This window comes from Henckelia pumila, chromosome 4 (genome assembly GCF_033568475.1).
Source record: "Henckelia pumila isolate YLH828 chromosome 4, ASM3356847v2, whole genome shotgun sequence".
NCBI classification, from domain to species: domain Eukaryota; kingdom Viridiplantae; phylum Streptophyta; class Magnoliopsida; order Lamiales; family Gesneriaceae; genus Henckelia; species Henckelia pumila.
This window is the reverse complement of record NC_133123.1, coordinates 54,794,828-54,816,171: the sequence shown is the minus strand read 5'-3', so window position 1 is coordinate 54,816,171 and position 21,344 is coordinate 54,794,828. Positions and strand designations below refer to the sequence as shown.

General features: G+C 45.3%; 21 non-coding genes and 1 pseudogene across 21 annotated transcripts; all 22 read left to right on the top strand.

Moving 5' to 3' along the window:
- The first annotated feature begins 5 nt into the window (after positions 1 to 5).
- LOC140869053 (5S ribosomal RNA) lies at positions 6 to 124 on the top strand. The gene has a single exon (XR_012146446.1). It is a non-coding gene; the product is annotated as a 5S ribosomal RNA (ribosomal RNA).
- A 1,525-nt stretch (positions 125 to 1,649) lies between these two features.
- LOC140868550 (5S ribosomal RNA) lies at positions 1,650 to 1,767 on the top strand. Its single transcript, XR_012145962.1, has one exon. It is a non-coding gene; the product is annotated as a 5S ribosomal RNA (ribosomal RNA).
- Positions 1,768 to 2,168: 401 nt separating this feature from the next.
- On the top strand, positions 2,169 to 2,287 carry LOC140869375 (5S ribosomal RNA). The gene has a single exon (XR_012146756.1). It is a non-coding gene; the product is annotated as a 5S ribosomal RNA (ribosomal RNA).
- Positions 2,288 to 2,689: 402 nt separating this feature from the next.
- Positions 2,690 to 2,808, top strand: LOC140868846 (5S ribosomal RNA). The gene has a single exon (XR_012146246.1). It is a non-coding gene; the product is annotated as a 5S ribosomal RNA (ribosomal RNA).
- Positions 2,809 to 3,200: 392 nt separating this feature from the next.
- Positions 3,201 to 3,319, top strand: LOC140870369 (5S ribosomal RNA). Its single transcript, XR_012147333.1, has one exon. It is a non-coding gene; the product is annotated as a 5S ribosomal RNA (ribosomal RNA).
- Positions 3,320 to 3,717: 398 nt separating this feature from the next.
- Positions 3,718 to 3,836, top strand: LOC140868363 (5S ribosomal RNA). The gene has a single exon (XR_012145784.1). It is a non-coding gene; the product is annotated as a 5S ribosomal RNA (ribosomal RNA).
- Positions 3,837 to 4,239: 403 nt separating this feature from the next.
- Positions 4,240 to 4,359, top strand: LOC140868370 (5S ribosomal RNA). Its single transcript, XR_012145791.1, has one exon. It is a non-coding gene; the product is annotated as a 5S ribosomal RNA (ribosomal RNA).
- A 392-nt stretch (positions 4,360 to 4,751) lies between these two features.
- On the top strand, positions 4,752 to 4,870 carry LOC140868103 (5S ribosomal RNA). Its single transcript, XR_012145537.1, has one exon. It is a non-coding gene; the product is annotated as a 5S ribosomal RNA (ribosomal RNA).
- A 404-nt stretch (positions 4,871 to 5,274) lies between these two features.
- LOC140868458 (5S ribosomal RNA) lies at positions 5,275 to 5,393 on the top strand. The gene has a single exon (XR_012145875.1). It is a non-coding gene; the product is annotated as a 5S ribosomal RNA (ribosomal RNA).
- A 403-nt stretch (positions 5,394 to 5,796) lies between these two features.
- LOC140868248 (5S ribosomal RNA) lies at positions 5,797 to 5,915 on the top strand. The gene has a single exon (XR_012145675.1). It is a non-coding gene; the product is annotated as a 5S ribosomal RNA (ribosomal RNA).
- A 392-nt stretch (positions 5,916 to 6,307) lies between these two features.
- Positions 6,308 to 6,426, top strand: LOC140868568 (5S ribosomal RNA). Its single transcript, XR_012145979.1, has one exon. It is a non-coding gene; the product is annotated as a 5S ribosomal RNA (ribosomal RNA).
- A 370-nt stretch (positions 6,427 to 6,796) lies between these two features.
- LOC140868280 (5S ribosomal RNA) lies at positions 6,797 to 6,915 on the top strand. Its single transcript, XR_012145705.1, has one exon. It is a non-coding gene; the product is annotated as a 5S ribosomal RNA (ribosomal RNA).
- A 401-nt stretch (positions 6,916 to 7,316) lies between these two features.
- LOC140869114 (5S ribosomal RNA) lies at positions 7,317 to 7,435 on the top strand. Its single transcript, XR_012146504.1, has one exon. It is a non-coding gene; the product is annotated as a 5S ribosomal RNA (ribosomal RNA).
- Positions 7,436 to 7,827: 392 nt separating this feature from the next.
- Positions 7,828 to 7,946, top strand: LOC140868902 (5S ribosomal RNA). The gene has a single exon (XR_012146301.1). It is a non-coding gene; the product is annotated as a 5S ribosomal RNA (ribosomal RNA).
- Positions 7,947 to 8,346: 400 nt separating this feature from the next.
- On the top strand, positions 8,347 to 8,465 carry LOC140869146 (5S ribosomal RNA). Its single transcript, XR_012146535.1, has one exon. It is a non-coding gene; the product is annotated as a 5S ribosomal RNA (ribosomal RNA).
- A 401-nt stretch (positions 8,466 to 8,866) lies between these two features.
- On the top strand, positions 8,867 to 8,985 carry LOC140868302 (5S ribosomal RNA). Its single transcript, XR_012145726.1, has one exon. It is a non-coding gene; the product is annotated as a 5S ribosomal RNA (ribosomal RNA).
- Positions 8,986 to 9,377: 392 nt separating this feature from the next.
- On the top strand, positions 9,378 to 9,496 carry LOC140870272 (5S ribosomal RNA). The gene has a single exon (XR_012147241.1). It is a non-coding gene; the product is annotated as a 5S ribosomal RNA (ribosomal RNA).
- A 400-nt stretch (positions 9,497 to 9,896) lies between these two features.
- LOC140867951 (5S ribosomal RNA) lies at positions 9,897 to 10,015 on the top strand. Its single transcript, XR_012145389.1, has one exon. It is a non-coding gene; the product is annotated as a 5S ribosomal RNA (ribosomal RNA).
- Positions 10,016 to 10,416: 401 nt separating this feature from the next.
- Positions 10,417 to 10,535, top strand: LOC140869806 (5S ribosomal RNA; annotated as a pseudogene).
- A 399-nt stretch (positions 10,536 to 10,934) lies between these two features.
- LOC140868551 (5S ribosomal RNA) lies at positions 10,935 to 11,053 on the top strand. The gene has a single exon (XR_012145963.1). It is a non-coding gene; the product is annotated as a 5S ribosomal RNA (ribosomal RNA).
- A 401-nt stretch (positions 11,054 to 11,454) lies between these two features.
- LOC140868123 (5S ribosomal RNA) lies at positions 11,455 to 11,573 on the top strand. Its single transcript, XR_012145555.1, has one exon. It is a non-coding gene; the product is annotated as a 5S ribosomal RNA (ribosomal RNA).
- A 399-nt stretch (positions 11,574 to 11,972) lies between these two features.
- Positions 11,973 to 12,092, top strand: LOC140868760 (5S ribosomal RNA). Its single transcript, XR_012146161.1, has one exon. It is a non-coding gene; the product is annotated as a 5S ribosomal RNA (ribosomal RNA).
- The last annotated feature ends 9,252 nt before the right edge of the window (positions 12,093 to 21,344 follow it).

Sequence of the window (21,344 nt, the reverse complement as noted above, 5' to 3'; positions counted from 1 at the left end):
TTGTTGGATGCAATCATACCAGCACTAATGCACCGGATCCCATCAGAACTCCGAAGTTATGCGTGCTTGGACAAGAGCCGTACTAGGATGGGTGACTCCCTAGGAAGTCCTCGTGTTGCACCCCTTTTTTTTTATTAGTTTCTTTTTTTCTTACTCATACATCTTGTTCTTTCGATTCTTCTCCGTCCTATTTCCGACTCTTTCAGTCCAATCCGCGGATAGAAAAGATGCAATAGACTGAATCACATGACGTGAACGTGCGATCTGGGTGATGCAGGCCACTTTGGTGGGTCCTAGCGCGCCCCACTGTATCAAGACGGGTCTTTTCAGCGTGATTTTGTCCTCACTCACACGCACCCTGAGAAACTTCCCAGGGGGTCACCCATCCTATAATTTCCCCAAATCAAGCACGCTTAACTTTAGAGTTTTTATGTGATAAGCTTCCGAAAAGAAGATGCACCTTCTTGATATGAGTTGTACATATCAAATCTTTTGTACCTCTCATTCCGGTGTGGGATCGGTTCATTCATGTCACCCGTCGCCCATTCTTTGGTGGGGTTTCCATCTTTCAGGTATTAACCACCCATATTGCGGACCATGTACCGCCCTGGGAATTATTTGGCTTCGAGTGTCACATGCCACCAGCTTCCGCTTGGTTCGTCCCCGAACCACACCGTACTGGGGGAGGCCAGTCTCTGATACCATTTGTAATGCCTCACTGTATCAAGATGGGTTTTTTCAGCGTGATTTTGTCCTCACTCACACGCACCCTGAGAAACTTCCCAGGGGGTCACCCATCCTATAATTTCCCCAAGTTAAACACGCTTAACTTTGGAGTTCTTATGTGATGAGCTTCCGAAAAGAAGATGCACCTTCTTGTATGAGTTGTACATATCAAATCTTTTGTACCTCTCATTTCGGTGTGCGATCGGTTCATTCATGTCACCCATCGCCCATTCTTTGGTGGGGTTTCCATCTTTCAGGTATTAACCACCCATATTGCGGACCATGTACCGCCCTAGGACTTTTTTGGCTTCGGGTGTCACATGTTGTAATGAACTGGGCTGGCCCTATTCATTCTTGCTCTCATGATCTTCTCCCCCCTGGTGGGGAGTTTTTGCCCTCCCCAGGATTCAAACCTTGCACTTCAGGTCATAAATGCAATGTTCCCTCAATCCTTGTACCAAAGTTATGCGTGGTTGGGCGAGAACAGTACTAGGATAGTAGACCCCCTGGGAAGTATTCATGTTGCACCCCTTTTTCATTAATTTCTTTTTTTATTACTAGTATTTCTTGTTTTTCCGATTCCTCGACATCCTATTTCCGACACTTTCAGTCCAATCTGCGGATAGAAAAGATGCAATAGACTTAATGTGAACGTACGATCTAGGTGACGCGGGCCGCTTCGGTGGGTCCCAGCACGCCTTAAGGGAAAAACGCCACGAAAGACCATCTCCAGGTTGTAATTTGAGCGTCTCCGTCTCTTAGACCAAGATACTTGCTGTAGGTATCGAGAGGAGCTTCGCGTGAGTAGGCTAAAGCTCCCGTAACTCTTAGCCGATCGAAAGTTATGTCCTTTTGAAACTGCAACTCCTGTTCCTCCGATCCGCAATTCGAGAGACAAAACAATAAAGAATTCATTCAATGTTGGGTGCGATCATACCAGCACTAATGCACCAAATCCCATCAGAACTCCGAAGTTAAGCGTGCTTGGGTGAGAGCAGTACTAGGATGGGTGACCCTTGGGAAGTCCTCGTGTTGCACCCTTTTTTTCATTAATTTCTTTTTTTCTTACTCGTACTACTTTTTCTTTCGATTCCTCGCCGTCCTATTTCCGACTCTTTCAGTCCAATCCGCGGATAGAAAAGATGCAATAGACTGAATCATACGATGTGAACGTGCGATCTGGGTGACGCGGGCCGCTTCGATGTGTCCCAGCGCGACATACGGGAAAAATTCCCCGAAACACCATCTCCGTTTTGGAATTTGAGCGTCTCCGTCTCTTTAACCGATATACGCTCTATAGATATCGAGTGTAGATTCGCGTGAGCAGGATGAAGCTCCAGTAACTCTTAGCCGATCGAAAGTTATGTCCGTTTGAAACTGCAGCTCCTGTTCCTCAGATCCGCAATTCAAGAGACAAAAAAATAAAGAATTCATGCACTGTTGGGTGCGATCATACCAGCACTAATTCAACGGATCCCATCAGAACACCGAAGTTATGCGTGCTTGGGCAAGAGCAGTACTAGGATGGGTGACCCCTTGGGAAGTCATCGTGTTGCACCCCTTTTTTTTATTAGTTTCTTTTTTTCTTACTCGTACATCTTGTTCTTCCGATTCCTCTCCGTCCTATTTCCAACTCTTTCAGTCCAATCCGCGGAAAAAAAAGATGCAATAGACTGAATCACACGACGTGAACGTGTGATCTGGGTGACGCGGGCCACTTTGGTGGGTCCCAGCACGCCCTACGGGAAAAATGCCCCCAAAGACCTTCTCCGGGTTTGAATTTGAGCTTCCCCATCTCTCAGACCGAGATACGCGCTGTAGATATCGAGAAGAACTTCGCGTGAGCAGGCTGAAGCTCCCGTAACTTTCAGCAGATCAAAAGTTATGTCCGTTTGAAATTGCAGCTCCTGTTCCTCCGATCCGCAATTCGAGAGACAAAAAAATAAATAATTCAATCAATGTTGGGTGGGATCATACCAGCACTAATGCACCGTATCCCTTCAGAACTCCGAAGTTAAGCGTTCTTGGGCGAGATCAGTACTAGGATGGGTGACCCCCTAGGAAGTCCTCGTGTTGCACCCCTTTTTCATTAATTTCTTTTTTTCTTACTCGTATTTCTTGTTTTTCCGATTCCTCGCCGTCCTATTTCCGACTCTTTCACTCCAATCCGCGGATAGAAAAGATGCAATAGACTTAATGTGAACGTGCGATCTGGGTGACGCGAGCCGCTTTGGTGGGTCCCAGCGCTCCTTAAGGGAAAAACACCACGAAAGACCATCTCTGGGTAGTAATTTGAGCGTCTCCATCTCTTAGACCGAGATACTTGCTGTAGGTATCGAGAGGAACTTCGCGTGAGCAGGCTGAAGCTCCCGTAACTCTTAGCCAATCGAAAGTTATGTCCTTTTGAAACTGCAGCTCCTGTTCCTCCGATCCGCAATTCGAGAGACAAAACAATAAAGAATTCATTCACTGTTGGGTGCGATCATACCAGCACTAATGCACCAGATCCCATCAGAACTCCGAAGTTAAGCGTGCTTGGGTGAGAGCTGTACTATGATGGGTGACCCCTTGGGAAGTCCTCGTGTTGCACCCCTTTTTCATTAATTTCTTTTTTTCTTACTCGTACTTCTTGTTCTTTCGATTCATCGCCGTCCTATTTCCGACTCTTTCAGTCCAATCCGCGGATATAAAAGATGCAATACTGAATCATACGATGTGAACGTGCGATCTGGGTGACGCGGGCCACTTCGGTGGGTCCCAGCGTGACATATGGGAAAAATGCCTTGAAAGACCATCTCCGTTTTGGAATTTGAGCGTCTCCGTCTCTTTAACCGATATACGCACTATAGGTATCGAGTGTAGATTCGTGTGAGCAGGCTGAAGCTCCAGTAACTCTCAGCCGATCGAAAGTTATGTCCGTTTGAAACTGCAGCTCCTGTTCCTCAGATCCGCAATTCGAGAGACAAAAAAATAAAGAATTCATGCACTGTTGGGTGCGATCATACCAGCACTAATGCAACGGATCCCATCAGATCTCCGAAGTTATGCGTGCTTGGGCAAGAGCAGTACTAGGATGGGTGACCCCTTGGGAAGTCCTCGTGTTGCATCCCTTTTTTTTTTATTAGACTCTTTTTTTCTTACTCGTACATCTTGTTCTTCCGATTCCTCTCCGTCCTATTTCCAACTCTTTCAGTCCAATCCGCGGATATAAAAGATGCAATAGACTGAATCACAAGACGTGAAAGTGCGATCTGGGTGACGCGGGCCACTTCGGTGGGTCCCAGCGCGCCCTACGAGAAAAATGCCCCCAAAGACAATCTCTGGGTTTGAATTTAACTTTTCCGACTCTTAGAACGAGATACGCGCTGTAGGTATCGAGAAGAGCTTCGCGTGAGCAAGCTGAAGCTCCCGTAACTCTCAGCAGATCGAAAGTTAAGTTCGTTTGAAACTGCAGCTCCTGTTCCTCCGATCCGCAATTTGAGAGACAAAACAATAAAAAATTCATTCACTGTTGGGTGCGATCATACAAAGCACTAATGCACCGGATCCCATCAGAACTCCAAAGTTAAGCGTGCTTGGGCGAGAGCAGTACTAGGATGGTTGACCTCCTGGGAAGTCCTCGTGTTGCACCCCTTTTTCATTAATTTATTTTTTTCTTACTCGTACTTCTTGTTTTTCCGATTCCTCGCCGTCCTATTTCCAACTCTTTCAGTCCAATCCGCGGATAGAAAAGATGCAATAGACTTAATGTGAACGTGCAATCTGGGTGACGCGGGCCGCTTCGGTGGGTCCCAGCGCGCCTAAAGGGAAAAACTCCACGAAAGACCATCTCCGGGTTGTAATTTGAGCGTCTCCATCTCTTAGACCGAGATACTTGCTGTAGGTATCGAGAGGAGCTTCGCGTGAGCAGGCTGAAGCTCCCGTAACTCTTAGCCGATCGAAAGCTATGTCCTTTTGAAACTGCAGCTCCTGTTCCTCCGATCTGCAATTCGAGAGACAAAACAATAAAAAATTCATTCACTGTTGTGTGCGATCATACCAGCACTAATGCACCGGATCCCATCAGAACTCCGAAGTTAAGCGTGCTTGGGCAAGAGCAGTATTAGGATGGGTGATCCCTTGGGAATTCCTCGTGTTGCATCCCTTTTTTTTTATTAGATTCTTTTTTTTCTTACTCGTACATCTTGTTCTTCCGATTCCTCTCCGTCCTATTTCCGACTCTTTCAGTCCAATCCGTGGATAGAAAAGATGCAATATACTGAATAATACGATGTGAACGTGCGATCTGGGTGACGCGGGCCGCTTCGGTGGCTCCCAGCGTGACATAAGGGAAAAATGCCTTGAAAGACCATCTTCGTTTTGGAATTTGAGCGTCTCCGTCTCTTTAACCGATATACGCACTATAGGTATCGAGTGTAGATTCGCGTGAGCAGGCTGAAGCTCTAGTAACTCTCAGCCGATCGAAAGTTATGTCCGTTTGAAACTGTAGCTCCTGTTCCTCAGATTCGCAATTCGAGAGAAAAAAAAATAAAGAATTCATGCACTGTTGGGTGCGATCATACCAGCACTAATGCACCGGATCCCATCAGAACTCCGAAGTTAAGCGTGCTTGGGCAAGAGCAGTACTAGGATGGGTGACCCCTTGGGAAGTCCTCGTGTTGCATCCCTTTTTTTTTATTAGATTTTTCTTTTCTTACTCGTACATCTTGTTCTTTCGATTCCTCTCCGTCCTATTTCCGACTCTTTCAGTCCAATCCGCGGATAGAAAAGATGCAATAAACTGAATCACACGACGTGAACGTGCGATATGGGTGACGCGGGCCACTTCTGTGGGTCCCAGCGTGCCCTACGGGAAAAATTCCCCCAAAGACCATCTCCGGGTTTGAATTTGAGCTTCTCCGTCTCTTAGATCGAGATACGCGCTGTAGGTATCGAGAAGAGCTTCGCGTGAGCAGGCTGAAGCTCCAGTAACTCTCAGCAGATCGAAAGTTATGTCCGTTTGAAACTGCAGCTCCTTTTCCTCAGATCCGCAATTCGAGAGACAAAACAATAAATAATTCATTCACTGTTGGGTGCGATCATACCAGCACTAATGCACCGGATCCCATCAGAACTCCGAAGATAAACGTGCTTGGGCGAGAGCAGTACTTGGATGGGTGACCCCCTGGGAAGTCCTCGTGTTGCACCCCTTTTTCATTAATTTCTTTTTTTATTACTCGTATTTCTTGTTTTTCCGATTCCCCGCCATCCTATTTCCGACTCTTTCAGTCCAATCCGCGGATAGAAAAGATGCAATAGACTTAATGTGAACGTACGATCTGGGTGACGCGGGCCGCTTCGGTGGGTCCCAGCATGCCTTAAGGGAAAAACGCCACGAAAGACCATCTCCGGGTTGTAATTTGAGCGTCTCCGTCTCTTAGACCGAGATACTTGCTGTAGGTATCGAGAGGAACTTCGCGTGAGCAGGCTGAAGCTCCCGTAACTCTTAGCCGATCGAAAGTTATGTCCTTTTGAAACTGCAGCTCCTGTTCCTCCGATCCGCAATTCGAGAGACAAAACAATAAAGAATTCATTCAATGTTGGGTGCGATCATACCAGAACTAATGCACCGGATCCTATCAGAACTCCGAAGTTAAGCGTGTTTGGGCGAGAGCAATACTAGGATGGGTGACCCCTTGGGAAGTCCTCGTGTTGCACCTTTTTTTTCATTAATTTCTTTTTTTCTTACTCGTACATCTTGTTCTTTCCATTCCTCGCCGTCCTATTTCCGACTCTTTCAGTCCAATCCGCGGATAGAAAAGATGCAATAGACTGAATCATATGATGTGAACGTGCGATCTGGGTGACGCGGGCCGCTTCGATGTGTCCTAGCGTGACATACGGGAAAAATGCCCCGAAAGACCATTTCCATTTTGGAATTTGAGCGTCTCCGTCTCTTTAACCGATATACGCACTATAAGTATCGAGTGTAGAATCGCGTGAGCAGGCTGAAGCTCCAGTAATTCTCAGCCGATCGAAAGTTATGTCCGTTTGAAACTGCAGCTCCTGTTCCTCAGATCTGCAATTCGAGGGGTGCGATCATACCAGCACTAATGCAATGGATCCCATCAGAACTCCGAAGTTATGCGTGCTTGGGCAAGAGCAGTACTAGGATGGGTGACCCCTTGGGAAGTCCTCGTGTTGCACCCCTTTTTTTTATTAGTTTCTTTTTTTCTAACTCGTACATCTTGTTCTTCCGATTCCTCTCCGTCCTATTTCTGACTCTTTCAGTCCAATCCGCGGATAGAAAAGATGCAATAGACTGAATCACTGACGTGAACGTGCGATCTGGGTGACGCGGGCCACTTCAGTGGGTCCCAGCGCGCCCTACGGTAAAAATGCCACCAAAGACCATCTCCGGGTTTGAATTTGAGCTTCTCCGTCTCTCAGACCGAGATAGGCGCTGTAGGTATCGAGAAGAACTTCGCGTGAGCAGGCTGAAGCTCCCGTAACTCTCAGCAGATCAAAAGTTATGTCCGTTTGAAACTACAGCTCCGGTTCCTCCGATCCGCAATTCGAGAGACAAAAAAATAAATAATTCAATCAATGTTGGGTACGATCATACCAGAACTAATGCACCGGATTCCTTCAGAACTCCGAAGTTAAGCGTGCTTGGGCGGGAGCAGTACTAGTATGAGTGACCCCCTGGGAAGCCCTCGTGTTGCACCCCTTTTTCATTAATTTCTTTTTTTCTTACTCGTATTTCTTGTTTTTCCGATTCCTCGCCGTCCTATTTCCGACTCTTTCACTCCAATCCGCGGATAGAAAAGATGCAATAGACTTAATTTGAACGTGCGATCTGGGTTACGTGGGCCGCTTCGGTGGGTCCCAGCGCTCCTTAAGTGAAAAACGCCACGAAAGACCATCTTCGGGTTGTAATTTGAGCGTCTCCATCTCTTAGACCGAGATACTTGCTGTAGGTATCGAGAGGAGCTTCGCGTGAGCAGGCTAAAGCTCCCATAACTCTTAGCCAATCGAAAGTTATGTCCTTTTGAAACTGCAGCTCATGTTCCTCCGATCCGCAATTCGAGAGACAAAACAATAAAGAATTCATTCACTGTTGGGTGAGATCATACCAGCACTAATGCACCGGATCCCATCAGAACTCCGAAGTTAAGCGCGCTTGGGTGAGAGCAGTACTAGGATGAGTGACCCCTTGGGAAGTCCTCGTGTTGCACACCTTTTTTCATTAATTTTTTTTTTCTTACTCGTACTTCTTGTTCTTTCGATTCATCGCCGTCCTATTTCCAACTCTTTCAGTCCAATTCGCGGATATAAAAGATGCAATATACTGAATCATACAATGTGAACGTGCGATCTGGGTGACGCGGGCCGCTTCGATGGGTCCCAGCGTGACATATGGGAAAAATGCCTTGAAAGACCATCTTTGTTTTGGAATTTGAGCATCTCCGTCTCTTTAACCGATATACGCACTATAGGTATCGAGTGTAGATTCGCGTGAGCAGGCTGAAGCTCCAGTAACTCTCAGCCGATCGAAAGTTATGTCCGTTTGAAACTGCAGCTCCTGTTCCTTAGATCAGCAATTCGAGAGACAAAAAAATAAAGAATTCATGCATTGTTGGGTGCGATCATACCAGCCCTAATGCAACGGATCCCATCAGAACTCCGAAGTTATGCGTGCTTGAGCAAGAGCAGTACTAGGATGGGTGACCACTTGGGAAGTCCTCGTGTTGCATCCCTTTTTTTTATTAGATTTTTTTTCTCTTACTCGTACATCTTGTTCTTCCGATTCCTCTCCGTCCTTTTTCCGACTCTTTCAGTCCAATCAACGGATAGAAAAGATGCAATAGACTGAATCACACAACGTGAATGTGCGATCTGGGTGACGCGGGCCACTTCGGTGGGTCCCAGCACGCCCTATGGGAAAAATGCCCCCAAAGAACATCTTCGGGTTTGAATTTGAGCTTCTCCGTTTCTTAGACCGAGATACGCACTGTAGGTATCGAGAAGAAATTCGCGTGAACAGGCTGAAGCTCCCGTAACTCTCAGCAGATCAAAAGTTATGTCCGTTTGAAACTACAGCTCCTGTTCCTCCGATCCGCAATTCGAGAGACAAAAAATAAATAATTCAATCAATGTTGGGTGCGATCATACCAGTACTAATGCACCGGATCCCTTCAGAACTCCGAAGTTAAGCATGCTTGGGCGAGAGTAGTACTTGGATGGGTGATCCCATGGGAAGTCCTCATGTTGCACCCCTTTTTCATTAATTTCTTTTTTTCTTACTCGTATTTCTTGTTTTTCCGATTCCTCGCCGTCCTATTTCCAACTCTCTCAGTCCAATCCGCGGATAGAAAAGATGCAATAAACTTAATGTGAACGTGCGATCTAGGTGACGCGGGCCGCTTCGGTGGGTCCCAGCACACCTTAAGGGAAAAACTCCACGAAAGACCATCTTCGGGTTGTAATTTGAGCGTCTCCGTCTCATAGACCGAGATACTTGCTGTAGGTATCGAGAGGAGCTTCGCGTGAGCAGGCTGAAGCTCCCATAACTCTTAGCCGATCGAAAGTTATGTCCTTTTGAAACTGCAGCTCCTGTTCCTCCGATCCGCAATTCAAGAGACAAAACAATAAAGAATTCATTAACTGTTGGGTGCGATCATACCAGCACTAATGCACCGGATCCCATCAGAACTCCGAAGTTAAGCGTTCTTGGGCGAGAGCTGTACTAAGATGGGTGACCCCTTGGGAAGTCCTCGTGTTGCACCCTTTTTTTCATTAATTTCTTTTTTTCTTACTCGTACTTCTTGTTCTTTCGATTCCTCGCCGTCCTATTTCCGACTCTTTCAGTCAAATCCGTGGATATAAAAGATGCAATAGACTGAATCATATGATGTGAAAGTGCGATCTGGGTGACGCGGGATGCTTTGGTGGGTCCCAGCGCGACATACGAGAAAAATGCCCCGAAAGACCATCTTCGTTTTGGAATTTGAGCGTCTCCGTCTCTTTAACCGATATACGCACTATAGGTATCGAGTGTAGATTCGCGTGAGCAGGCTGAAGCTCCAGTAACTCTCAGCCGATCGAAAGTTATGTCCGTTTGAAACTGCAGCTCCTGTTCCTAAGATCCGCAATTCGAGAGAAAAAAAATAAAGAATTCATGCACTGTTGGGTGCGATCATACCAGCACTAATGCACCGGATCCCATCAGAACTCCAAAGTTACGCGTGCTTGGGCAAGAGCAGTACTAGGATGGGTGACCCCTTGGGAAGTCCTCGTGTTGCACCCTTTTTTTTATTAGTTTCTTTTTTTCTTACTCATACATCTTGTTCTTCCGATTCCTCTCCGTCCTATTTCCGACTCTTTCAGTCCAATCCGCGGATAGAAAAGATGCAATAGACTGAATCACACGACGTGAACGTGCGATATGGGTTACGTGGGCCACTTCAGTGGGTCCCAGCGCACCCTACGGGAAAAATGCCCCCAAAGACCATCTCCGGGTTTGAATTTGAGCTTCTCCTTCTCTTAGACCGAGATACGCGCTGTAGTTATCGATAAGAGCTTTGCGTGAGTAGGCTAAAGCTCCCGTAACTATCAGCAGATCGAAAGTTATGTCCGTTTGAAACTGCAACTCCTGTTCCTCCGATCCGCAATTCGAGAGACAAAACAATAAAGAATTCATTCACTGTTGGGTACGATCATAACAGAACTAATGCACCGGATCCCATCAGAACTCCGAAGTTAAGCGTGATTCGTCGAGAGCAATACTAGAATGGGTGATCCCCTGTGAAGTCCTCATGTTGCACCCCTTTTTCATTAATTTCTTTTTTTCTTACTCGTACTTCTTGTTTTTCCTATTCCTCGCCATCCTATTTCCGACTCTTTCAGTCTAATTCGCTGATAGAAAAGATGCAATAGACTTAATCACATGACGTGAACGTGCGATCTAGGTGACGCGGGCCGCTTCGGTGGGTCCCAGCGTGCCCTACGGGAAAAACGCCCCGAAAGACCATCTCCGAGTTGTCATTTGAGCGTCTCCGTCTCTTAGACCGAGATACTTGCTGTTGGTATCGAGAGGAGCTTCGCGTGAGCAGGCTGAAGCTCCCGTAACTCTTAGCCGATCGAAAGTTATGTCCGTTTGAAACTGTAGCTCATGTTCCTCCAATCTGCAATTCGAGAGAAAAACAATAAAGAATTCATTCACTGTTGGGTGCGATCATACCAGCACTAATGCACCGGATCCCATCAGATCTCCGAAGTTATGCGTGCTTGGGCAAGAACAGTACTAGGATGGGTGACCCCCTTGGAAGTCCTCGTGTTACACCCCTTTTTTTATTAGTTTCTTTTTTTCTTACTCGTACATCTTGTTCTTCCGATACCTCTCCGTTCTATTTTCGACTCTTTCAGTCCAATCCACGGATAGAAAAGATGCAATAGACTGAATCACAGGACTTGAACGTGCGATCTGGGTGGCGCGGGCCACTTTGGTGGGTCCCAGCTTGCCCTACGGGAAAAATGCCTCCAAAGGCAATCTCTGGGTTTGAATTTGAGCTACTTCGTCTCTTAGACCGAGATAAGAGCTGTAGGTATCGAGAAGAGCTTTGCGTGAGCAAGTTGAAGCTCCCGTAACTCTCAGCAGATCGAAAGTTATGTCCGTTTGAAACTGCAGCTCCTGTTCCTCCGATCCGCAATTCGAGAGACAAAACAATAAAGAATTCATTCAATGTTGGGTGCGATCATAGAAGCAGTAATGCACCGGATCCCATCAGAACTCCGAAGTTAAGCATGCTTGGGCGAGAGCAGTACTAGGATGGGTGACCTCCTGGGAAGTCCTCGTGTTGCACCCCTTTTTTTATTAGTTTCTTTTTTTCTTACTCGTACATCTTGTTCTTTCGATTTCTCTCCGTCTTATTTCCGACTCTTTCAGTCCAATCAACGGATAGAAAAGATGAAATAGACTTAATCACATGACATGAACGTGCGATCTGGGTGACGCGGGCCGCTTCTGTGGGTCCCAGCACCCTTCGGGAAAAACTCCCCGAAAGACCATCTCCGGGTTGTAATTTGAGCGTCTCCGTCTCTTAGACCGAGATACTTGGTGTAGGTATCAAAAGGAGCTTCGCGTGAGCAGGCTGAAGCTCCCGTAACTCTCAGCCGATCGAAACTTATGTCCGTTTGAAACTTCAGTTCCTGTTCCTCCGATCAGCAATTGGAGAGACAAAAAAATAAAGAATTTATTCATTGTTGGGTGCGATCATACCAGCACTAATGCACCGTATCCCATCAGAACTCCGAAGTTATGCGTGCTTGGGCAAGAGTAGTACTTGGATGGGTGACCCCCCTGGGAAGTCCTCGTGTTGCACCCTTTTTTTTATTAGTTTCTTTTTTTCTTACTCGTACATCTTGTTCTTCCAATTCCTCTCCGTCTTATTTCTGACTCTTTCAGTCCAATCCGCGGATAGAAAAGATGCAATAGACTTAATCACATGATGTGAACGTGCGATCTCGGTGACGCGGGCCACTTCGGTGGGTCCCAGCGTGCCCTACGGGAAAAATTCCCCCAAAGACAATCTCCGGGTTTGAATTTGAGCTTATCCGTCTCTTAGACCGAGAAATGCATTGTAGGTATCAAGAAGAGCTTCGCGTTAGCAAGCTGAAGCTCCTGTAACTCTCAGCAGATCGAAAGTTATGTCCGTTTGAAACTGCAGGGAGCTTAGGTGTTCTCCAAGATCGACCTGTGATCTGGTTATCATCAGCTGCGAGTTAGAGATGCAGATGTGTCCAAGACTGCTTTCCGGACACGTTATGGGCATTACGAGTTCTTAGTGATGCCATTTGGGATGACCAATGCTCCAGCGGTTTTCATGGATCTCATGAACCGAGTTTTTCGGCCATATCTTGATCAGTTCATCATAGTCTTCATTGATGATATCTTGATCTACTCTAGGAGTGTTGAGGAGCATAGACAGCATCTACAGACAGCCTTGCAGACTTTGAGGGAGCATCGTTTGTATGCCAAGTTCAGCAAGTGCGAGTTTTGGCTTGAGCAGGTGGCATTTCTTGGCCACATTATTTCTAGAGATGGGATTGCAGTGGATCAGTCGAAGGTTGAGGCAGTGCAGAAATGGGGTATTCCGAAGAATGCTTTGGAGATTCGCAGTTTCTTGGGTTTGGCAGGATACTATAGGAAGTTCATCAAGGGTTTTTCCTCTATTGCAGTACCCTTGACTTTCTTAACCAAGAAGAATGCGAAGTTTGTTTGGAGTCTAGACTGTCAGAGGAGCTTCGATCAGATGAAGGAAGCACTCACTACCGCACCGGTTTTAGCGATGACAGTACCACACGAGGAGTTAGTGGTGTACACCGACACGTCTAAGCTAGTTTTAGGCGCAATACTTATGCAGTGTGGTAAGGTTATTGCTTATGCGTCGAGGGAGTTGAAGATTCATGAGCAGAACTACCCGACACATGATTTGGAGTTAGCGGCAGTGGTCTTCGCTTTGAAAATTTGGAGGCACTATCTGTATGGAGAGAAGTGCAAGATTTTCACCGATCACAAGAGCCTCAAGTACTTTTTCACTCAGAAGGAGTTGAACATGAGGCAACGGATATGGTTGGAGTTGGTGAAGGATTACGACTGTGACATTAGCTACCATCCGGGTAAAGCTAATGTGGTGGCCGATGCTTTGAGTTGAAAGTCGTCAGTGGTATCATGTTTGTCAGTGCAGTTACCACTGCAGAGGGAGATTCAGAGGTTTGATTTGGAGTTTTACTTGGGTATTCATGCACCGAGCTTGTCAGTATTGACATTGCAGCCAGTTCTGTGAGATCGGATCAGGGATGGACAGTCTACTGATGAGGAGTTGCAGCGTTGGAGACAGAGAGAGAGATACAGCGAGAGCTGCAGGGGAAGAGACAGAATCAGTCTGGATTTCAGCGACCATCTTCGCAGCCTCCTGCGAATAAGCAGTATATTGGGCCGTCTAAGGGCCCGAACCAGCAGCAGAGGCCACAGCAGCCTAGGGGCGGGGCCCCTAATACTGGAGGTTTTCCTACTTGCCCGAAGTGTCAGAAGATGCATTCGGGATCTTGTCTTTTGGGAGCAGGAGTTTGTTTCCACTGTAGAGAGCCAGGGCACCAGATAGCTAATTGCCCGAAGAAGAAGAACACTGCTGGTAGAGTGTTCGTTATGCAGGCAGAGGAGGCAGACCCAGACACCTCCTTGATCACCGGTATATCTTACCCCTAGTATTTTATAATTTCTTCCTTTGGTTAAGAATTTCGATTTTTCTTTGTGAAATAATTTTTATTTGGGATTTTTCTATCTGCATGTTAGAATAAGAAGCATGATTTACTTGTGACTAGAATTAAGGGTTATTAGTGACTTATCTTTGGGGGAAAGTTTAGTAGTGGTATGAAATTGTTGGGATTCTTCTGCGTGCAGGGAAAATTTTAGTTGGAGACAACTCCACGTTTGCGTTTCTAGATTCAGGGGCTACACATTCGTTTATCTCCCTGGAGTTTATCAGACGGATAGGCATCACACCCGAGATTTTTGATAGTGGTTATGATGTCACTATGCCGTCAGGACAGATTATTTCTACCTCTAGTGTCATTTGAGAACTGGAGTTGGAGCTTCAGGGGCACTCCATTCGCACAGATGTGGTGATTTTTCCGTTGAGTGGATTTGATTTGATATTGGGTATGGACTGGTTGACAGTCAATGGAGCTTCGATTGATTTTCGTCGGAGGACAGTGTCAGTGAAACCGCCGGGAGGCGACCCGTTTACTTTTCATGCATCTCAGAGCAGTGATATTCCTCAGGTGATATCTCTTATTCAGGTGAGGAAGCTGTTGAAATGGGGTTGCCAAGGTTTTCTAGCAAGTATTGTCATGGCCTCAGAACCATCTAGCAGATCATTATCCGAGATAGAGGTGGTTCGTGACTTTCCGAACGTCTTTCCGGAGGATGTTGCAGGAATTCCACCAGTGAGAGATGTGGAGTTCAGCATCGACTTAGTGCCAGACACCGTGCCTATCTCTAAGGCACCATACAGACTTGCTCCTACCGAGAGGAAAGAGTTGAAGGAGCAGATACAGGAGTTATTAGAGAAAGGCTTTGTTCGTCCTAGCTTTTCTCCATGGGGAGCTCCAGTGTTATTTGTGAAGAAGAAAGATGGCAGTATGAGACTGTGCATCGATTATCGAGAGTTCAATAGGGTCACAGTGAAGAATAAGTACCCACTGCCGAGGATAGAGGACTTATTTGATCAGTTTCAGGGAGCTTCGGTGTTCTCCAAGATCGACCTGCGATCTGGTTATCATCAGCTGCGAGTTAGAGATGTAGATGTGTCCAAGACTGCTTTCCAGGCACGTTATGGGCATTACGAGTTCTTATTGATGCCATTTGGGATGACCAATGCTCCAGCGGTTTTCATGGATCTCATGAACCGAGTTTTTCGGCCGTATCTTGATCAGTTCATCATAGTCTTCATTGATGATATCTTGATCTACTCTAGGAGCTTTGAGGAGCATAGACAGCATCTACAGACAGCCTTGAAGACTTTGAGGGAGCATCGTTTGTATGCCAAGTTCAGCAAGTGCGAGTTTTGGCTTGAGCAGGTGGCATTTCTTGGCCACATTATTTCTAGAGATGGGATTATAGTGGATCAGTCGAAGGTTGAGGCAGTGCAGAAATGGGGTATTCCGAAGAATGCTTTGGAGATTCGCACTTTCTTGGGTTTGGCAGGATACTATAGGAAGTTAAGGGTTTTTCCTCTATTGCAGTACCCTTGACTTCCTTAACCAAGAAGAATGCGAAGTTTGTTTGGAGTCCAGACTGTCAGAGGAGCTTCGATCAGCTGAAGAAAGCACTCTTTACCGCACCGGTTTTAGCGATGACCGTACCACACGAGGAGTTAGTGGTGTACACTGATGCGTCTAAGCTAGGTTTAGGCGCAATACTTATGCAGTGTGGTAAGGTTATTGCTTATGCGTCGAGGCAGTTGAAGATTCATGAGCAGAACTACCCGACACATGATTTGGAGTTAGCGGCAGTGGTCTTCGCTTTGAAAATCTGGAGGCACTATCTGTATGGAGAGAAGTGCAAGATTTTCACTGATCACAAGAGCCTCAAGTAATTTTTCACTCAGAAGGAGTTGAACATGAGGCAACGGATATGGTTGGAGTTGGTGAAGGATTACGACTGTGACATTAGCTACCATCCGGGTAAAGCTAATGTGGTGGCCGATGCTTTGAGTTGGAAGTCGTCAGTGGTATCGTGTTTGTCAGTGCAGTTACCACTGCAGAGGAAGATTTAGAGGTTTGATTTGGAGTTTTACTTGGGTGGTCATGCACCGAGCTTGTCAGTATTGACATTGCAGCCAGTTCTGTGAGATCGGATCAGGGATGGACAGTCTACTGATGAGGAGTTGCAGCGTTGGAGACAGAGAGATGAGGCCAAGGGTGGTCTTGTGTATACAGTTGTGGATGGCATTGTTCAGTACCGTGGTAGGATGTGGGTACCGAACGTCGATCAGTTGAGAACTGAGATTCTAGCAGAGGCTCACACATCTCCATACTCCATTCACCCCGGAAGTACGAAGATGTACTGAGATTTGCAGCTATTGTATTGGTGGCCCGGGATGAAGAGAGCAATCGGGAGAGTTGTGTCAGAGTTCTTGACTTGTCAGCAGGTCAAGGCTGAGCATCAGCGTCCCGTAGGACTTCTTAGACCTCTTCCTATTCCGGAATGGAAATGGGAGAATATTACTATGGACTTTGTAGTTGGCTTACCGAGGAGTGCTAGAGGTTGCACAACTATTTGGGTAATCGTGGATAGACTCACCAAGTCAGCTCATTTCTTACCGATGAGGACTACCTACTCCTTGACACAGTATGCAGAGCTTTACATCAAGGAGATTGTTAGACTGCATGGCATACCAGTGTCTATTGTATCCGATAGAGATCCGAGATTCACATCCGCATTTTGGAAGAGTCTGCATACAACATTGGGGACCAGATTACTGTTCAGCACAGTTTTTCATCCCCAGACAGATGGTCAGTTTGAGAGGGTGATACAGGTTCTTGAGGATTTACTGAGAGCCTGTGTCATCGATTTTCAGGGCTCATGGGAGACGAGATTGCCGTTAGTGGAGTTACCTATAACAATAGCTTTCAGGCGTCTATAGGTATGGCTCCTTATGCAGCTTTGTATGGGAGGAGATGCAGATCTCCTCTTCATTGGGATGAGGTTGGAGAGAGAATCCTATTGGATCCTGAGATAGTGCAGCAGACTGCTGATATTGTGACCCAGATTCGGGATCGCATGAGGACTGCTCAGAGTCGTCAGAAGAGTTATGCAGATACTCGACGACGAGATTTGGAGTTCGCTGTAGGTGATCACGTATTCCTGAAGGTGTCACCTATGAAGGGATTAGTGCGATTTGGCAGGAGAGGCAAGCTTAACCCTAGATATATAGGGCCATTCGAGATCTTGGAGAGAGTTGACACGTTGGCCTACCGTTTAGCTCTACCACCAAGGCTAGCGGCAGTGCACAATGTATTCCATGTATCCATGCTTTGGAGATACATCTCGAACTCGTCACATGTGTTGGATTTCGAGCCTCTTCAGTTGACACCGGAGTTAGCATTTGAGGAGAGGCCTATACGGATCTTGGCTAGGGAGGAGCGCAGATTGAGGACGCGGGTCATACCGATGGTCAGAGTCCAGTGGCTGAATCATTCGGAGGAGGAAGCTACTTGGGAGACCGAGGCAGACATGAGGACTCGCTACCCGGAGTTGTTCGGGTAAGTACTTTAATTTCGAGGACGAAATTCAAATTAAGGGGGGGGAGAATTGTAACACCCAGTATTTTTAGTACGTAAATTCGCATGCATAATTAGGAAATTTATTTATTTAAAATTTTAGATTATGGGTTAAATAATTATGTGAAATTATTGGTGCATGTTTTAAGTTATTTTTAAGCATTTAACCCATAATTAGTGATTTTTCATGATTTATGGAAATTTAATTATTTTATCGCGTAGACGGGACCGTGGATGGACGAGATGACAACTTTCTATCCAATTTATTTCATGAGCATTTTTAGAGCCCAAAAATATTATTTTGAGTTTTATTTCCTCAAAATTTTCAGTATTTAATTTTATATAATTTTAGGAGTCCATTTTTATCCAAATTTAGCCAAAATAATGACTTTTTACTATCTTTAAAATTCCCTTAATTATATATTTCGGGATTTTATTAGAGTTATCAGATTTTAAATATTATTTAGAGTTTTTAAGTTATATATATTGTATATTTAAAACCCTTATTAATATTTTAATTACCCTAAACTTTATTTTATTCTAATTACCCTAAACCTAGCCCAAAATCCTACGTTGAATCTTCTAGCTGCCACCCCCTCCCTTGTTCTTCATCTTCTTCATCGGCTAGCATCTCTAAGGATTCCATAGACACGATTTTGAAGCATCCAAGTTGTGTCATCGTCGCCTCGTCGTCCCGGAATCGTTCCACGCGCCTTCTTCTCTTCAACCTACGGTGCAAGGCATGATTCTTTCTCTAATTTTTGTGCCATATCATTGCTTATGCGTGTGTGTGTGTGTATGTTTCATTTTTTTTAATTCAAGAAATTTCAGAAGAAAAAAAATCGAGAAGGGTTGAATGTATGCACTTGTTCACGTTTTTGGGAATCATGTTCACGTTTTTGGTTAAGGGGCGTTCATGGCTGCTGGTTAGGGCTGTCAAGGGGTTCTTCGGGGTCCTTAGGCTAGCTTGGCCCGGTCGGTCATGGGCTAGATAGAGGCTTGGGAAAGCTGGTGCAAGAAGTATCCATGGGGTGTGCAGGTTAGGGTTTCTAGAAGAAGGGTTCGGCCTTGGGCTAGGGTGAAGGGTTGAGGCCGAGCTAGGGCAGGTTCAAACCACCCAGACGTGGGCTACGTCTGGGCGTCGGCGCTCCGGCTAGGGGCGGCCAGAGCAGGCCGGCAACAGCCAAGGAGTGGCTGCTGCTCACGGCCGCAACATGACTAGGAAGGGCGGCGGGTTTTAGGGTTTCAGGGGTGGGTCCGGGTCGGGTTGGTGGTCTGGGTCAAGTCAGTGGGTCTTGGGTCATGTTAGTTGGGTCCGAGTCTGGGTTAAGTTAGTCGGGCTTGGGTATTTTATTTTTAAGTTAATTATTAAGTTAAAGTGTTTTAGTTGGGCTAAATAGATTAATTAAATTAATGGGCTACATTTAAATTTATTAATGGGCTTGAATAATTATTTTAAGTTAGCCTAATAATTTTTATGGGCTTGGAAGCCCATGAAAATTATTGGGTCAGTCTTTGGGCTTTTGGGCCCATGGGCCAGAATATGTTGTTATTGGGCCAGGAATGTTTTAATGGGCTTTAATTTATTAATTGGGCCTAGAAATGTATTTTTGGGTTTAAGTGTATTAATGGGCCAGTCTCAGTGTTAATGGGCCAGAATTTAAGAAAAAGGGCTTGAGTGTTAGGGCCAGTAGTTCAGTACAACCCATGAGAAATTGCATGTGTCCTGAATATATATTTAATTATTTTTTTTTATGCATGGAAGTTATTTTTAATATTTATATGTTAGTATGAAATTATATTAAATATATATGAAGGACACACATTTTATTTAAGTACATGCATTCATGAAATAATTTTTATGCATGATTTAATGTTTGAAGTTGAGCAAAAGAAAATAATTTTATGTTGGAAGTTGAAGTAGTGTGACAATTTAAGGGGGATTCGTCCCCATAATTGAACTATTGAAGGGCAGTTTACTGCCAATTTAAGAGGTGATTCGTCACCGCCACGTATGTTGGTTTACCACGCTGATCAGTATTTAATGTATGTATGGTTACACTATGGATGCGACCTTTCGATGTTAGAAAATACTTTGCTCAACAATGTTTATGTACTATTATGATATTCAAGTTTAATTTAAGTTTATGTTATGTTCATGATATTTTTAAGCATGCTCATTCATGTATATTTTATGTATTAGTATTAAAGTGATTTAAATTATTTTTAAACCCTTGTTATGTTAGCATGTTGGGCCTCTAGGCTCACTACACTGGTATGGTGCATGTGAGTACGTAGACGAGGATGTGGTACCCACCGGTGGCGAGGACCTATGAGCGGACATGCAGTGATCCCGTGACCGTTGTCGGAGTCTATATGCATGTTTCGAATATTTTATCATGTTATACATTTTTTATTTATTTTCAGTAATTGACACTATAGGATGTTTTTATTGAAATATTTTCAGTGCATGCAAAACTTTGATTTCTTTTGTTTTTGTCAGTATTTTATTAAACGCATGACTCAGATATTTAATTTATGAAATTTTAAGTTTTCAAATTGTTGCATTATTTTATTTAAGTTATTTATTTTAAATCTATTTATTCTGGGCATATATGTATGGGCTTGTATGTATATATTTTTATTTAGTAAGTAATAAAAAAAAAATTTCTGCATATTTATTTATTTATATTTAGAGAGTTAGGGTCGTTTCAATTGGTATCAGAGCACGGGCCTTGGAGGGGTCATTACTGCTGTGGGAGCTCAGAAATCCACGCTACCGGTCTGTAAGTTTTAAGTGTTTATAGCATGATTTACTTTTAAGAATTTAAGTTAGCATTAATGTTAAAACACTTAGTTATGCATGGCGATTTACGTAAAGAAATATGTGGTGGTGCAGAATGCCTCCGAGACCAATGAACAGACGTGGGGAATCTCCACCTCCACCTCCGCAGAACCCACTTGCAGCATTGGATCAGGCCAATGATAATATTATGGCAGGGATTACTGCTCTGCTGGAGCAGCAGGCTACACGTCCTAGACTGTCCCACGAGGAGGACATAGCTGAGCGGTTCCAGAAGAAGGGGCCAAAGGAGTTCACTGGTATCACCGATCCATTGGTGGCTAAGGGGTGGATTCGTTATTTGGAGTCCATCTTTGCATACATGGGATTACTGACGCCGACAGGGTGAAATGTGCGACGTATATGATGAGGGGAGATGCAGCTCTTTGGTGGGAGGGTGCTGCCAGGGGAGTACATCTTCCTACATTGACTTGGGCGGAGTTTAGGCGTATCTTCTACGCCAAGTATTTCACGGAGGATGTGCGCAGTCGCATAATCCGGAAGTTTATGAGTCTCCGACAGGGGGACAGGTCAGTGGTTGAGTATGTGAGACAGTTCGAGAGGGGCTGTCATTTTGTGCCTCTGATTGCAGACAGTCCACTGGAGAAGATGAGGTAGTTTGTGGAGGGACTGAAGGCGGATATTAAGCATGACGTATGTATGATGGACGTCGCTACATATGAGGCGGCAGTTAGTAGAGCACTGAGGTCAAAGGAGGGTAGGAGAGAGATACAGCGAGAGCTGCAAGGGAAGAGACAGAATCAGTCTGGATTTCAGTGACCATCTTCGCAGCCTCCTGCGAATAAGCAGTATATTGGGCCGTCTAAGGGCCCGAACCAGCAGCAGAGGCCACAACATCCTAGGGGCGGGGCCCCTAATACTGGAGGTTTTCCTACTTGCCCGAAGTGTCAGAAGATGCATTCGGGATCTTGTCTTTTGGGAGCAGGAG